Genomic DNA, 15,817 nt, shown 5'->3' with positions numbered 1-15,817 from the left:
GGCCTGTCTTACAATTTTGTAGCACATAATTTACTATTCAATTATTACATAGGTATTTGAGAAGATTAATAATACCATAATGTAAGCTCCTTTAGAAATTGACATTAATGGTTTTCCCATTCATTAGATATTCTTCCATATATCAAAACAAATGGTATTTCGGTGTAAAATAAAAACAATAGAATTAGACACTGTCAGTCATTCATGTTAATCTGTACCTACCATCTACAACGGATGTTAGTAGTAAAATTGACTTTTAATAATGAAATAGTAATCGTTAGAACGTGCCAATAGATTCTGACCTTTCAAACAAAAACAATTAATATGTCGAGGATCTAAGTAGTTAAAACTTTTAGAGTAGGACCTAATGATTTAGTAGGTAGGTATCTACTAATATTTTGAGTCTAATTTAACCTAGCTTAAAATAGTGCTAGTGATAAAACATAATGTAAGTTAGGTAGTTCTTTTGAATGTTTTCTTAATTTATACAATCGATGTTTGATTTTCACCACCATTTAATACTTTTTTTTCAACCTATAGTAATCTACAGAACCAGTATTTATTTCGAAGTAGGTTCCGAAGACGTTAAACTAGGGTTGATGCCTATATTCGTGAGTGTGCTTGTTTATTTTTTTTTAGTTTAGTTAGGTATTATACACTTCTTTAGCTTTGAAAAAACCTTACACCCACTAAACGCTATGCTGTCTGTCATAGCGGATGTGACTCCATTGAAATGGATATCGATTTCTTATCAAAAGAATGTCAACAACCCGCAACAAACGTTCATAGCTATTGAAATAAATAATTATCGTTTTTTAATTACTTACTCCTATATTAGGTGGTTGCCTACTCGGAATGTGATTGATATATTGTTAAAATTTACCTGTCTAGACATTCTAAACTCAATTAACTAATACTAGACGCCTAGTTATCAAAACAACTTTTTGGCGCCCAACGTGGGGTTAAAAAATCTTAACATTTCTCATAAAAGCTAGTAATGTTTATGATAGTAATGAATTTGTATTAGTTAACTAGAATGACACTGAATTCAATATTACAAATTCATGTCTACGTATTCAATATTACAACGCCACTCTTGTGGCGGAGTTTTGGGCTGACACTGTGTAGGTTTGTTGTCGACACGAAAAGAAGAATATTACAAATACGTGTCTAGACACGTAGATATCAAAACAACTTTTTGGCGCCCAACGTGGGGTTAGTAAATCTTAACATTTCTCATAAAAGCTTGTGCGATAGTAATGAATCTGTAATATTGAATTCAGTGTCATTCTTTTAAATAAAATTAAAATGACCTACTTCATGATTTATTTAATTCCATTCCCATTTTATCTCAAACAACGTTCTATCCTTGTTTTGCCTGCAAGAGGTCATTTTCCAACGTTATGATTGCCTAAACTTTGCCATTTCAATGTTGCATTGCAATTCATCTACTTGCCAGTGTTGTGTGGTATACAATAAAGATTATTATTATCCCACTATGATGAAAGCGATGACGTTGCTGTTTGTTTGTTGAGATTACTTAAACTCGTATTATAATGTTCTTACCTGACAACCACATTGATGTTGTCTTCGTCTCCGTTGAGGGTAGTGCTGGAGCCGCGCGTGGTGCTCCGGTCCACGCTGCCCGCACGACTGCTGCCGCTGTAGAAATACTCAAATTAATTATCATCATTATAGACTTCCACTTGACGAGGCTTCAATAGTGGAATATGTATAATCCGTTATGGATTTGACCAATGGATAAGAGTGGAATATTAAGACAACATCTTCGAGTTTGCCGGTTAAAAGCCTGCATCAATCAGCTTTTCTGCAAACTTTATAGGTCTTCTGTCCGCCTTCTGTTGTTCTATATCATATTGAGAGGAAAATACTTTAGCATAGATCACTATTACGTAGGAGAACCAGAGTGACTGACATAGCCAATCGCTAAAATCAAGTGGCAGTGGGCGGGGCACATAGCTCGAAGAGCTGATGGCCGCTGGGGCAGAAAAGTTCTTGAGTGGCGACCACGAGTCGGAAGACGTAGCGTGGGCAGGCCTCCCACTAGGTGGTGAAGGTCGCGGGAGGTGCCTGGATGCGAGCGGCGTAGGACCGGTCTTTGTGGAAATCCTTGGGGGAGGCCTTGGACGTCTTTCGGCTGAAACAATAGATCACTCCAACCCATGGATCTTTTGTACCACCCCATTTACTCCACGTGCAAGGTGATATCTGGGAATTAGCTAGACTATTGGTGGACAATGGATAGTGGAGTATAGAGCGGCATCTCTAAACAGAACTTTGAATCTGAACCTATACATTTGAGTTTGAATCGAGAGTTAAGGCGATTAGAGTCCTCAATGACCTTGGGCGTTTGACCTTCACGCCGCGAGCAACACCCGCGTACCCCGCACCAAAAACTCCGATTTGACACCGATCAAAAATACACGGGCATAGGTAGATACAGAATAGAAGCTCTTTCTTCATACATTACTGCCTATTATTTTAAACTTAAATTGATGAACCTTGATGTCGGTGTCATTTAACTCAGGCGTAAAGGTATTTAATAAAAATAACAAAATCCATGAACATTTTGTACGGGATACAATTTTATTTTATTTTTCGTAAATTTTCTAATGCTTTTGTCGGTTCAGTCGTTCTCGAAATTTGAACAAACCCGACTTTATTACAAGCTTTTATTTAGCTTGCAATTTAAATGATGTAGGTATGTAGGTAATTACATAAATGTTTGTTCGGGTGGAATCTTGCAAGCTGAATTAGTTGCAAGCTGAATTAGTTAGACCAACTTCCTGACGACAACTAGGCTAGATGATAAACCCCTGACCCTGTATAAGCAAGTACCTAATGTTATGTAAGTAGGTACGCTACTTTGAAAATCATGAGTCTTCAATTCTCTAAGGGAAACTGCAGGGTCTGATGATGGAGCTAGAATGTGGCCATAGGAATAGGCTAGTTTCTTTAAAAAAGACTTTTGGTCCGTCAATTTTACATTATCAAAAAATATTGGACACAGGATATTTTTATTTTTCAATTAAACAAGTAATTACGAAGATAATGATGCGATGAAATTCCGCGTGACGACACAAATCGCCACATTTTTAAGCATGCCTTGACGTCATGTGCCTCATCTTCTGAACTTTGGTGCGCTTCATCTCTTTAAATTTTCATAAGTTTAAAAAAGTGAAAAATACATTTAGAGTTTTTTTTTTGGTAAGTTCACCGATGGTCTTATTCAAACTCTTGCTACTTTCTTGCTTTATCCATGAAACATCCCTATTCTTCGAAATTATTACGATCTACAAACGGAAAATCTCTGCTACTACGCCGCAGTAAATTCCCCATCATAAATAAAAAGATTTTTTTTAAAACAAGCTCTTGTATGCTAATAATTTTGGTTTCATGACATGCTCCTAAAATTCATCACCTTATAAGAGGATTTCAGTTTTTATCTGCGAAACTTTTTAATAATATAGGTACGTTTCATGGTTTGGTAATTTAGGGAAGTTTATTTGCACTTAACATGAAAAATATGGTATCAATGTACTGAGTACCTATGCACCTTCAGTGGCAACAACAAGGTCTACTGGGTACCTATAGTCTACTAAAGGCATGAAATAGATTAATTTCACTAAAAATTAAAACCAACTCCAAAACGAATCACCAAAAGGTAGGACACCGACACCGACTCCGAAAATGGCTAATTTTGTAATCAGTATCCAAATTTTTAATAAGCTCTATAGAACAATTCAATACCACTTTATCTTAATTTTTTTTAATGTGACAGGAGGCAAACGAGCAGACGGATCACCTGTTGGTAAATGATTACCGTCACCCATAGACACCCGCAGACCCAGGGGCGTTACAGGTGTTATTTTTAATTGTGGTATTTTCGCGAAGAAACATATTTAAAATCTAATTCTAATAAGTATGAAAAATATAAATTGTTTTCTTCACGTAAATCGATTAAGTTACAGATTCTGACTAGCTCCTAATTTGGATACTGATTGCAAAGACCTAGTAAATAAATAACGTAATAATTTTTCTACTTGTATTTATCTAGTGCAGTTGTTTTGGAGTCAATTATAGTTTTTTTACACTAATAGATTCTATTCAGGTAGAAAATAGCGTCTGAGCGCGTCATAATTCAATTGTATTGTCTGACTGCACGTACTCTATGAACAATTCTGACATAAAATCTATTGTCGAACAAAAGCTGGGTTGCACCATCTTACTTCAACTTTGACAAGCGTCAAAAGTCTGTCTAACTCCATACAAAAAACACCGGTTATCGCCAAAGCTACGGTCAAAGTTAGGTCACGTCAGGTGGTGCAACTTAGCCAAAGAAAAAATTCATTTTGATCGCTAATGTCAGTTTGTAGCGAGTGACACAACCTCCCCGTCTGAAGGCCAGCGGCCGACTGCCGCCCGCACCCCGCGAAGGCCCCCTCAACAGCAAAACGTTCGGAATTTATCAAAAGTAAAATTTATGAATGAAAGTAATGTTCGATTGAAAAACGCAACGTGTCATTTAAAGATTAAAGAATTCCTAATCTATTCGTGCAAAAATCTTTTAAATTAACATAGCCGTTTTGGAGGAGTAGGGAATTTAAGTAAAAAATCGATGTCCCGTATTTATTTTTTTAATCCAAAACAAAGAGACATAGCGAAAATTCAAACGTCACAAATGTAGTCCTTGAACTGTTGTATAACATATATTTTTTTCAACTATTTCTGTCCAGCAGTAAAAGAGGAGTAGGCTTTACAAAATGCCCATTTGGCGCGGATTGAGGACACTAATCGCCTTAAGTTTCAGAATATGGCCTAAGGCTTGGTTTCTTTTCATCTGGGGCGGAGCCGCTAAATAATGTCTAGCTACAAGTAGAGTCTAGCTCGGACAATAACTCGCAGCTCCGTCCCGAAAACTTTGGGAGGACACCGTCAGGTTTTAGTGAGTAGGCCCTGCCCATCTGGCAGGAAGAGCCTCACATAAACCACTGGTTACGCCGGGGTATGCAATTTTATGCATTTCCTGACGAAAATATTATCATACCTAAGTAGAAGATAAGCACTCTTAAGCTAAAAATATCACTTTAGAAACCGGGGGAAAGACTATTATTTATTTAACCTAGTTCCTTGGTTATACAAGAAATGCATTGGATATTCATAAGGGCAATCATCAGTTATGTTCAAACTTCAAAGCGGAATAGTCAAGGTCCGGCCATTATAAAAACTGCATTGTTTGTACAAATGATTGTCTTCGCTTACGTGGGCGCTGATCGATCCGATTGCTGACCAATAAGACTGATTGGTTTATTACTGTAAGACTGTAACTGCTGTGATAATATTTTGAAAGCTAATGGGGGAATGGATAAACTAAGATGTTATTAGCTTCGAAACATGTTTTACCTTTTCAGGTTATGTATGGGTGTTTGTTCTTAAATACCCTTTTCAACTGAAAGACGTCCACTAAAGTCAAAGTCAAAAATTATTTATTTGTATAGATAGACTATTAAATAGTACTTACAAATCATCAAATATTTTGCTCTTAAGGAGCCTCTACATGTCTCATAATCTTTTTACCCTACCAGCGCTTCGAGACCAACATTTGGCAAGTGCTGAGAAGAAGCGCCGCAACAAACTCAGTCACCACTGTCTGCCGGTTATTATAAATACTGCTGGGAAAAGTTCACCACCAAGATTTTTCTCAAGGAACCGGCCCCGCATTTCCCGCTTCCCTTAAGCCTACATATTATTATAGCTCTAGTACTTAGCTCTATCTAAATTACATGTAGGTAATTAAAACAAACTATTTCGATACAAATAGCTATTCGATATAAAACTAATTAAATGAACTAATCTTTCAAAAAAGTTTATAGGAACCGTCACCTTTTATGAATCAGTATCAAATTCTATACTTATGTACTAAACTTTTATTTCATTTGTTCACCCATTCATTCATAGGACTAAAGGTTCATATCTACATATTTAATTAAATGTTGGTTTGAAAATATACTCCTCCCACACATGCACTAAACTTTTGTCCAATTACAAACACCTGCTATATTCATGACCTAATCAAATACCTAGTAGCAGTTAGTAATATGTAGTAAATAACGAATAATGGCAGTTTAATTGAATAGGAGGCGTAAAATAGAACCAATTTAAACCAATATACAGTGTGAGTCACGTTAAAGTGTACATATGAAAATATATGAAACTAGACCTATTTTTATCGATAAAAAAGAGGTCAAAAAAATTTTGAGATTTTTTTTAAATTTTTTATAGAATTTTTTTTCTTCCAATTACTTATTGTAAAGAAAACGTAATAACTTTAAAACTAAGCGGTATATCCTGATAAAATAAAAACAGTAATAATGCTAAATAACAGGCGATACTAAAAAATTACATGAAATACCTAGAAAATTCCAACAAATAATAAAAAATGATACTTTTTGAAAAAAATCTCTTTAAAAATTCGTATTTTTTTGGTTATTTGATAAATTTCTCCAAAAAATGCCCCTATGGCAGGTGGTTTTTATTACTTTTTATTATTTTTTATTATTTATTCTCTATCGTATTACTTTTGTAAAACAAAAATCGCATGTCTCTATCCCTATCACAACATTTGCTATGATCGTTTGAACTAAGCCTCTCCGGGCGCGCCATTCAACGCTTCGTTAACAACGAAACTGAAAGTGACTCTGGATTTGTAATTTTGATAAAGACAAGTTAGATTTTATATAAAAACTAAAGATTTTGAAGTAAAATAAGCATTTGAGTTAAAATTAAAATTGTCTCTACCTGTAGCGGAGAAAAATATGGTGGCAGGCCTTTGTTCAAACGATCATAGCAAATGTTGTGATAGGAATAGAGACATGCGATTTTTAGTTTTACAAAAGTAATACGATAGAAAATAATAAAAAGTAATAAAAACCATCTGTTATAGGGGCATTTTTTGGAGAAATTTATCAAATAACCAAAAAAATACGAATTTTTAAGCAGATTTTTTTCAAAAAGTATATTTTTTTATTATTTGTTGGCATTTTTTGTGTATTTTATGTATTGTTTTAGTATTGCCTGTTATTTAGCATTATTACTGTTTTTATTTTATCAGGATATACCGCTTAGTTTAAAAGTTATTACGTTTTCTTTACAATAAGTAATTGGAAGAAAAAAAATTCTATAATTTTTTTTTTTAAATCTCAAAATTTTTTTGACCTCTTTTTTGTCGATAAAAATAGGTCTAGTTTCATCTATTTTCATATGTACACTTTAACGTGACTCACACTGTATTTATTTATGTAGCTTTTTTTCCTCTACGTGACCCGTACCTAGCAATCAAATCCAGGACTAACCATAAGTTATCTATTTAATTTAAGATTCCGTCTGTCTTAGTTGCGTGACCAACCAATCATGATTCACGATTTCGCCGAAGAGCCTGAAATTTCGCTGAGTCTCCGCTCAGGTATATACCTAATGTAATATATGCCAAGATTGCGTGCCCGTTTCACCACTTGACGCCCCGTGAATAATTCGGTTCTAAGTAAAATGCGTAATCCTTGACTTTGACCCTGCGAAACTATTAATTTACTTATCAAAGAGGAAGGAACTAAAGCACTTATTGCGGAAAAGTGTATCAAGTAGCACTTGAAAAATCAATACGCTAACGAGTTACATATTTATTTTCTAGAGATCTATAAACTATGAAGACGATAGTTCATGTTTATCTTCTTGACAAGGTAACAAATAGATTGATTAAGTTTTGGTTTGTTAGAAAGATGGATTCACTACTCGGGGACGTCTCGTCAACGATAGGTACTCCTTATAGCTACTATTAGTTGAACTATGTAGATAGGTAGGTATACCACCCACCAAAACCGCCGAATTTTTATTAAAATAAACCTCAAATAAAGAACATTTTGCAAGTTTGAATTAAGTTAGTAAAATAGAGTCATCGACACTACAAAAATTGTAGAGATACATTACCGAAGTAGCAACACTTCCAATTATTCTCACAATGCTGAAGCCTATCCGAAGCCCCATTCAGATTGGTAATGGATTCTTTTCAGCCAAGCCTTGAACCAAATTGCCATTCTGGTGGTTAGAAAAAAATCAACCCTTTCTAGAGTTTGATTAGACGCAGCCATATTTATTCTGTAAGGTGAAAAGAGGTCAATTTGCAAAACCTTAAAACTCTCGTATTATATTGAAACAGTAATTTTAAGTTCTAGAAGCGAGCACTGCTACTCTGGGAAAAGTTTAAGTTTTTATGGTCGGATAACTTTTAACTGAAGAATAACCTTGTCATTTTGTCATATTTCCTGACGATTGAAAAATCAGCCCCTAATTAATAATTTTTCTTAGGTTAGTTTAAAATAAAATTAGCCCACCGTATTGTTCATATTAATAGCTTAATAAAACAGACAATGGTCAATTCAAAGTGTGGACATATGGAATTATTAATTTACACGAATGAATGAACGCGCTAGCTTTGGAATACAATTCATTATATTACCTTCGCTCTAGCTAGGTCGAATAAACGACCTATATTTGATAAAAACCAATGAAAGTCCTTCTGAATGGACTGAGTATCAAATTGACCAATTTCATATCGTTCGAGCTATTTTTATAGCAGCAATTTGAAGGCAGACGTTTTGTTACTGATACTGGTAATATAATACCTGAAGTGTTTTTGTTATTTAAAGAAGAACGGTCACGCCCCATACAAAAAAAACCCAGACCCGACAGAAACGAGACATACCTCAGTTTTTTTGTCATGTCTTAATTAGTCAAATTATATATTTTTTATATTCGAAATCTATGTATAACACCAAAATATTACCCTTTGTTTTTGTTCAGGCGCTATACAAAAACTAATACAAAATGCCTATTTATCACCAAAATTGATAAATGTATGTACCTAAATGTCTATTACAGATGCTATGGAATGTATCTAGGTGACCTGGAGATACAGCCAGATTATACAGGATGGTTATACATTTGGAACGATAAGTGATCTCACTCGATTATTTCTAAACTATACAAGATATCGAAAAACTAGTTACTGATTCTGAAAGTGCTTCACGAGCTCTTTCAAATGGGACCAATAATAGGTTACATATTATGGAAGCTGGTAACATTGAATTTTTGGATTTTGTAACTTCTCGTTTCCACCCTGTATAATCCAGCTGTATCTCCAGGTCACCTAGATACATTCCATGGCAGCTGTAATAGACATTTAGGTACATACATTTACCAATTTTGGTGATAAATAGGCATTTTGTATTAGTTTTTGTATAACGCCTGAACAAAAACAAAGGGTAATATTTTAGTGTTATACATAGATTTCGAATATAAAAAATATATAATTTAACTAATTAAGACATGACAAAAAAACTGAGGTATGTCTCGTTTCTGTCGGGCCTGGGTCACAGATGACCGTTCTTCTTTAACAGAAAAATAGACCAAAACCGTAGCTTTGACATTAAGTAGGTACTTTTGTGAGTGATGTTGCGGCGTTCAACCTCTTTGCACTAATCTGTGCGGCGCGGCGTTTTCGTTTTTATTATTAAAGGACTTCTTTTGTTTTCATTCTTGCTTTTTTCTATTGTACTGAACTGTCATGATTGTATTTTGTTAAAACCGTTATCATTTAATGGCACTATTATGTTCTATATACGAAATATATTTGATCTGACTGAAAGATTTTGGAAAATGAAGAATAAAAAAAATTATCAATAAACTTATTTTATAACGCAAAATTTTATTATGACTAAGTTTTGGAAGAAATCCAAAATCGATTAGTTAGTAATATAATAGTAAACTGGTAATACCTAAATCGATCGGTAACAGGTTCTATAAAGCAGTGTTAATAAACTGAAAAGTTAATAAACAAGAAAGAAGTTAACGTATTGTTCCACGACTATAATGAGCAAATTAAAAATAAAACCCTTTAAACACTGGCCGCTGGGCCTTGACATTTGGAGGCCATGTTGGCTCGTCTCCTGTCACCGGAGATTGACAGCTCGAAATTGCGGGAAAACTATTTGAATAATCTATGAAACGGTTAGGTTGATTGGATTAGGTGAAATTCCGTAAGAAATGAGCCTAAAAGTTCGTATTGATCCGTCTGCCACCTATCACATAAAAAACAGTCCTACTGCCAATATTTACTTTATTTATAATAACTTTCTCATTCATATTATAATGCTTATTACAACGATACTTATTTTTGAATTACGATACTTTTAAACTCTTGTTGCCACTTTTGAAACTATTTGGGTCCCATTATTACATGATATTAAAACTTGCCATTACAAAATTCAGATACGAAAATTATGAGTTCGATTTTGCGGAAATGCTTTTAATTAATTTGTCAAATTAAGTTTTAGATAATATTTAATTTATGGTTATTATGCAGGAAATCTCCAAGAATCCTTCCAAACATAATGCTCTTGAACCCCGTTTGATACTAGGAAGGTAGTTGCGTGAGGAGCCAAGGGTCAATGGTGGACGATAACATGCAATAATCATGGCCATGGCTTTCAGAGGCGGGTATAATTTTGGTTTTGAATGTTGATAAGTGATCGGAATGTAGCACTTCCGTGAACTGCGAAATCTCGGAAAATAAAGATGTTTGTCGTTAAATATTTCAGGTGTAGATTTTTACACTACATGGATATGAGAACCAATTTTTTAAGACCAGTGCCTCTCGACAATGTAACAGTCATTAATTTGGATTTCGTGATCGCTCCGCTACGTCCCTAAGTGGCGTACAAAATGATAAATTTAAAAGCTAAATTGATTTTGAATTTAATTCAATAAGGGCGGAGCACCAATTAAGAATAAGTTAGCGTTAACTCAAATTACTATTTCACGCGGACGAAGTCGCAGGCCGAAGCTATTCTAATATTATGCGATATAATATTCTTTTCTGATATGGAAATTATTTAATTAGTTTTAAAGCACCAACCTCCCATTCCTCCCACTGGCAAGGCTGTCGTCGTCCCTTCCCCAGTGCTTCCCAATCGCAGGGAGTCCCAACGAGCTGGTGCCTTTCACCAGACCAGCACCAGGCTGCTCGGTGCTGCGGGCTTTGCGAGTGCGTAGTTCTTTACCTGAAAATAAGGTAGCTGTTTAATTTCTGTATGGTCTTGAAGTGACCGACATAGCACGCAGAATTGCTAAAATTACTCATTATCTCGTAGAGATGATGGCAGTTGGGACAGAAAAGTTCTCGAGTATCAACCACGGGCCGAAAGATAAATACTTAGTGTGGACAGGCCCACCACTAAGTGGACCGACAATCTGGTGAAGGTCGTGGGAAAAATCTGGATGCGGATAGCGCAGGACCGGTCATTATGGTAATCCTTGGGGTAGGCCTTTGTTCAGCAGTGGACGTCATTTGGCTGAAACAATGCTGGATCTATGGTCTTGTAGACAGCTGTCCTTTGAGGGTTTGGTCAATGACAGGCAATAAGGAGTTTCGAATTTGAGCTCACCAGTTAAAGCCATTATGGTCCTGTAACTTTTCGCAAAATATTTAGAGCCTTTTGAACACGTTCTGTCGCGGTTCTGACAGTGAAACTTGTTTATTACTGACGTGAAAGACGAAGACGTAGTATGGGCAGGCCTCTTACTTGGTGGACCGACGATCTGGTTAAGGTCGCGGGAAGAGCTTGGATGCGGGCAGCGCAGGACCGTTCATTGTGGAAAACCTTGGCGGAGGCCATTATCCAGCAGTGGGCGTCATTTGGCTGAAACGAACGAACGAACTGACGTGAACTAGGTCTAAAGATCTGTGTCCTTTTTGTGAGTTCAATGGTTTAAAACTCCTTAAATCATGACTACTTAATTAAAAATTAAATGTCCTCAAAGTTTACTTTCAAACTTCACCGACATAAAATATTTAAATAAATAAACGACCGGCCGCCACGTCATTCAGAACTAACTTTGTCAAAGAAGTTTAAAACAGTTTTATTTTTTTTTAAATCCAATTATTAAGTGGACTACAATATTAAGTTAAAAGTCTACAATAATATAATAATTTAAGTGTAACGACTCTACATTTTCCGAAACATTGAAATAAAACGTGAGTTGAGCATGGCAATTTTCTGAAAGGAATTTTCATTTGGTTTTAACTAAAAAGTTAAACAAAAATAACTTACCACCTCTGGTAGTAGCTACTAGCGTCTCAGCAGACTTGGACAGGCTTCTTGCCAATGCCGATGGTGTGGCCCTCATGGGGGTCGCCTGACGATGTGTACATCCCATGTTAGAGTTCATGGGGCGAAACAAACGAAGGTTCGTCAGTGCCATCGCTCAGCCTTGGAACCATTTTCGCTTGCACGACTTAAAACTTTTTTCACAAGGAACTCTTTTCATCGCAAAGTTTTGTAATCTGTACTTAGTAGATTTATTTTTAAAACAGCAAAAAGTTTTTTGCTATTTAAAAGCACTGGCAGGTAAAACAATACAAACTTTTTCGTGCTCCACTGAAGTTAAGTTTTGGTTTTAAATAATGAAAAAAATAACCTAACTGACTATTTAATTAACTGTTGTCGACGCGTAAAAGGAGTACACGACTGATAGCTAATGTGTTTTTAATATGGAGCCTTCGATTTGATAACAACTTTTAGTGTTTGAAAAATATGCGGGTGAAACCATAAATCTAAGTAGACAAGGGGAAAGTTTGGATCTAAATGTCTTTAGTCATCAGTTTTCACCTAGACTTTCACTGTTGTTTAACACCTATCATTATTTTCTTCCAAATACTATAGTTCTCTGCCAAGGGCCAAAAGCAGGGCCGGGGCTGAATGTCATATCATAAATCGATGTATTCATCAGGTCAGTGTCATGTGAATATGCACGTGTATCAAAAATTCATATTCATAAGTTATACTTGCTAATTTTAATCACAACAAATTCAGTAAAATTTTAAGTAGCATGTCCCTTTTGTCCAACGAAATGACGATCACAACTTTTTAAATTTCTTATCTGTCGCGGAAAACGCGGGAAATTTTCACAAAATGGCGGCGCGAGCTTCTGTCACGCGGGCGCGGGTCACACTGAGTTGACCAGATAGGGTGTGGGGTGTTTTCTATGGGGGTTTTTCACCATTCAAATTAAGTTTCGTGGTGTTGCCGTATGTGGGGGCGTCGGTTCTCTTTGTTAGCATGCGATGGGGATGTCACTTTACATGTATGTGATTGACATGTTACGTGAAATTATAGTTTTTTTATCGCGAACTTTTTTTTTCAGTTTCCTACAATCACTTTAGAAAGTTATTGATCTCAGGGGGTGCGGGCCAGGTATCAAACATTTAAAAATAATTCTTACTCCGAAAAAGGTAATCTGTTCTATATACTTGGTACTAAAACTCCTCGTATTTCGACTCTATATTTTTGCAGTCAGCTTAGAAGAGTTCCTATTACATACAACTCCATAAGATACCATAGTGTTAGACCTGTAGGGTCTGTGGACTTTTAGTCGGCCGATAGTTGGGTCGGGCTGTTAATCAGTATGAACAAGGTATGGAAGTGCTCACACTACACCGATTTGGTAACGGCCACTTCTAAATATAATATAACCCAAAGGTGACTGACTGACTGACTGACATAGTGATCTATCAACGCATAGCCCAAACCACTGGACGGATCGGGCTGAAATTTGGCATGCAGGTAGATGTTATGACGTAGACATCCGCTAAGAAAGGATTTTACGAAACTCCACCCCTAATGGGGTAAAACGGGATCCACGCGTACGAAGACGCGGGCGGCCGCTAGTCCTCATATAAATTGAAAACCGACCCAACTATCGGCCAAATGAAAGTCGGTGGTCTACGTTAGGGTTTCCCAATTTTTCTCTGCCAAGGAACCCTAATTGATTATACTTTTCCTAGCGGAACCCCCGTACTACTCCGTCCGCACGCCCTGTCCCTCCCTTGTGCGTAAACAAGTCGGTGCGCGCGAACAACGTCCGTCACGAAACGTGGGATAATATTTTTTACGGAACCCTTGCGGCCTTTCCACGGAACCCCAGGGTTCCGCGGACCACCATTCGGGAACCGCTGGTCTACGTGGTGGTGGTGGTAGTGGTAGACTCACCTTGATTATGCTATTAATGCGCCGTCTATACAATGTTTACAAGAGTCTTCATACAGCCTAAACTAATTTGCTTTGTACTGACGTCAGCAACCATGATTGAAGTGTGTTTGTGTCGAACGAATTATGTCGTGTCAATTATAAGTCCGTTGATTGTCTTTACATACACTTTGTCCTAATTGCTCTACAAAACAAAAAGCTAGGCCTATTCAAATAAAGGCACTAAGGCACTCTACAAACATTTATTAATTTGTAATGTTTTCAGACAAAAAACCTAATGTACCTAAATCGTTCGTTCGTTTCAGCCAAATGACGTCCACTGCTGGACAAAGGCCTCCTCCAAGGTTTTCCACAATGCACGGTCCTGCGCTGCCCGCATCGAGGCTCTTCCCGCGACCTTTACCAGATCGGCGGTTCACCTAGTAGGAGGCCTGCCCACGCTACGACTTCCAGCCCGTGGTCGCCACTCGAGAACTTTTCTGCCCCAACGGCCATCGTATCTACGAGCTATGTGCCCCGCCCACTGCCACTTGATTTTAGCAATTCTGCGAGCTATGTCGGTCACTTTGGTTCTCCTGCGGACGTGGTCGCTTACTATGGGCCTCATAAGAAGGCTCAAGGTCACCCAAAGGGCGATGGAGCGGGCCATGCTTGGAGTTTCCCTGCGTTTCAATGAGGAGATCCGCAGGAGAACCTAATGTAAATGTCAACGTGAAATTATGAACTCCTTCAGTTTGAATATAACGCGTGAGCTTGTAAACTAAATGTGAGTTATGTGTCGGAATTGCCAATTTTACGGTGACATGAACATAAAATGTGATGTCACTTGCAAGAAACATAAAAATATCTGTCACAAGACCTTCAACAAGAAAATTAACAATTAACATTTTTCCAACGGCTTTTCTGAAAACTTAGAAAAAAGTGATAGTAAATAAGATAAGACATAAAATCGATGTCTGTAATCAAAGTGGAAACAAGTAAAGTGCGTGCATTATTAAAGTGAAATTAACGCTTAGTACATGGTGAGGACTATAGTGAAGGGAAGAAAAATATCGATAAAGATGAGACTCCCGTTAAATCTTAAGTTAAATTATATGGAACGGATATAAAATAAAACCTAATAAAATGTTAACTGAATTTTTAAAATAATAGTAGTTACTATCATCTGCCTGAAAGGATTCCTCAGTGAAAGTCTATAATCGTGAGTGCATTTTACAATTAAAAATTATTGTAAATTTTTAAGGTATAAGTACATTACAGTACATTTGAATAAAAATTATAATAGATGATATGGAGATTACAACATAATATATTAAGTATTTGGTACATAGTCTATCGGTATTTCAAAGTCAAAGTCAAAGTCAAAATGTGTTTATTGCATTTCATGAATGTTTACAAGATGTGGTTATCATATTATCCAGTACATCATGTTACCCATTTAGGCTTAGCAATTAAATGATTGATTTAGTAATCAAAGTGTAACGGATACAAAAATATTTTTAATTTAAGTTTAAGTCACTGAAGTACTCGTTTAGGCTGTAGTAGCATTTTTTTATTAGTAGGTTCTTTAGGTCTCTGAGGAATATTTTTTTATTTGTTTCTTTTCTTAATACTATTGGTAGTTTATTGAATATTCTTATTGCAGTGCAATATGGGCTATCTCTATACATTGTTGTGCGACATTGAGGTATTTTAAT

The sequence above is a fragment of the Ostrinia nubilalis genome, chromosome 10, assembly GCF_963855985.1.
Source record: "Ostrinia nubilalis chromosome 10, ilOstNubi1.1, whole genome shotgun sequence".
In the NCBI taxonomy this organism is placed as follows: Eukaryota; Metazoa; Arthropoda; class Insecta; order Lepidoptera; family Crambidae; genus Ostrinia; species Ostrinia nubilalis.
The sequence above is the reverse complement of the archived record's forward strand: the minus strand, read 5'-3'. Positions refer to the sequence as shown.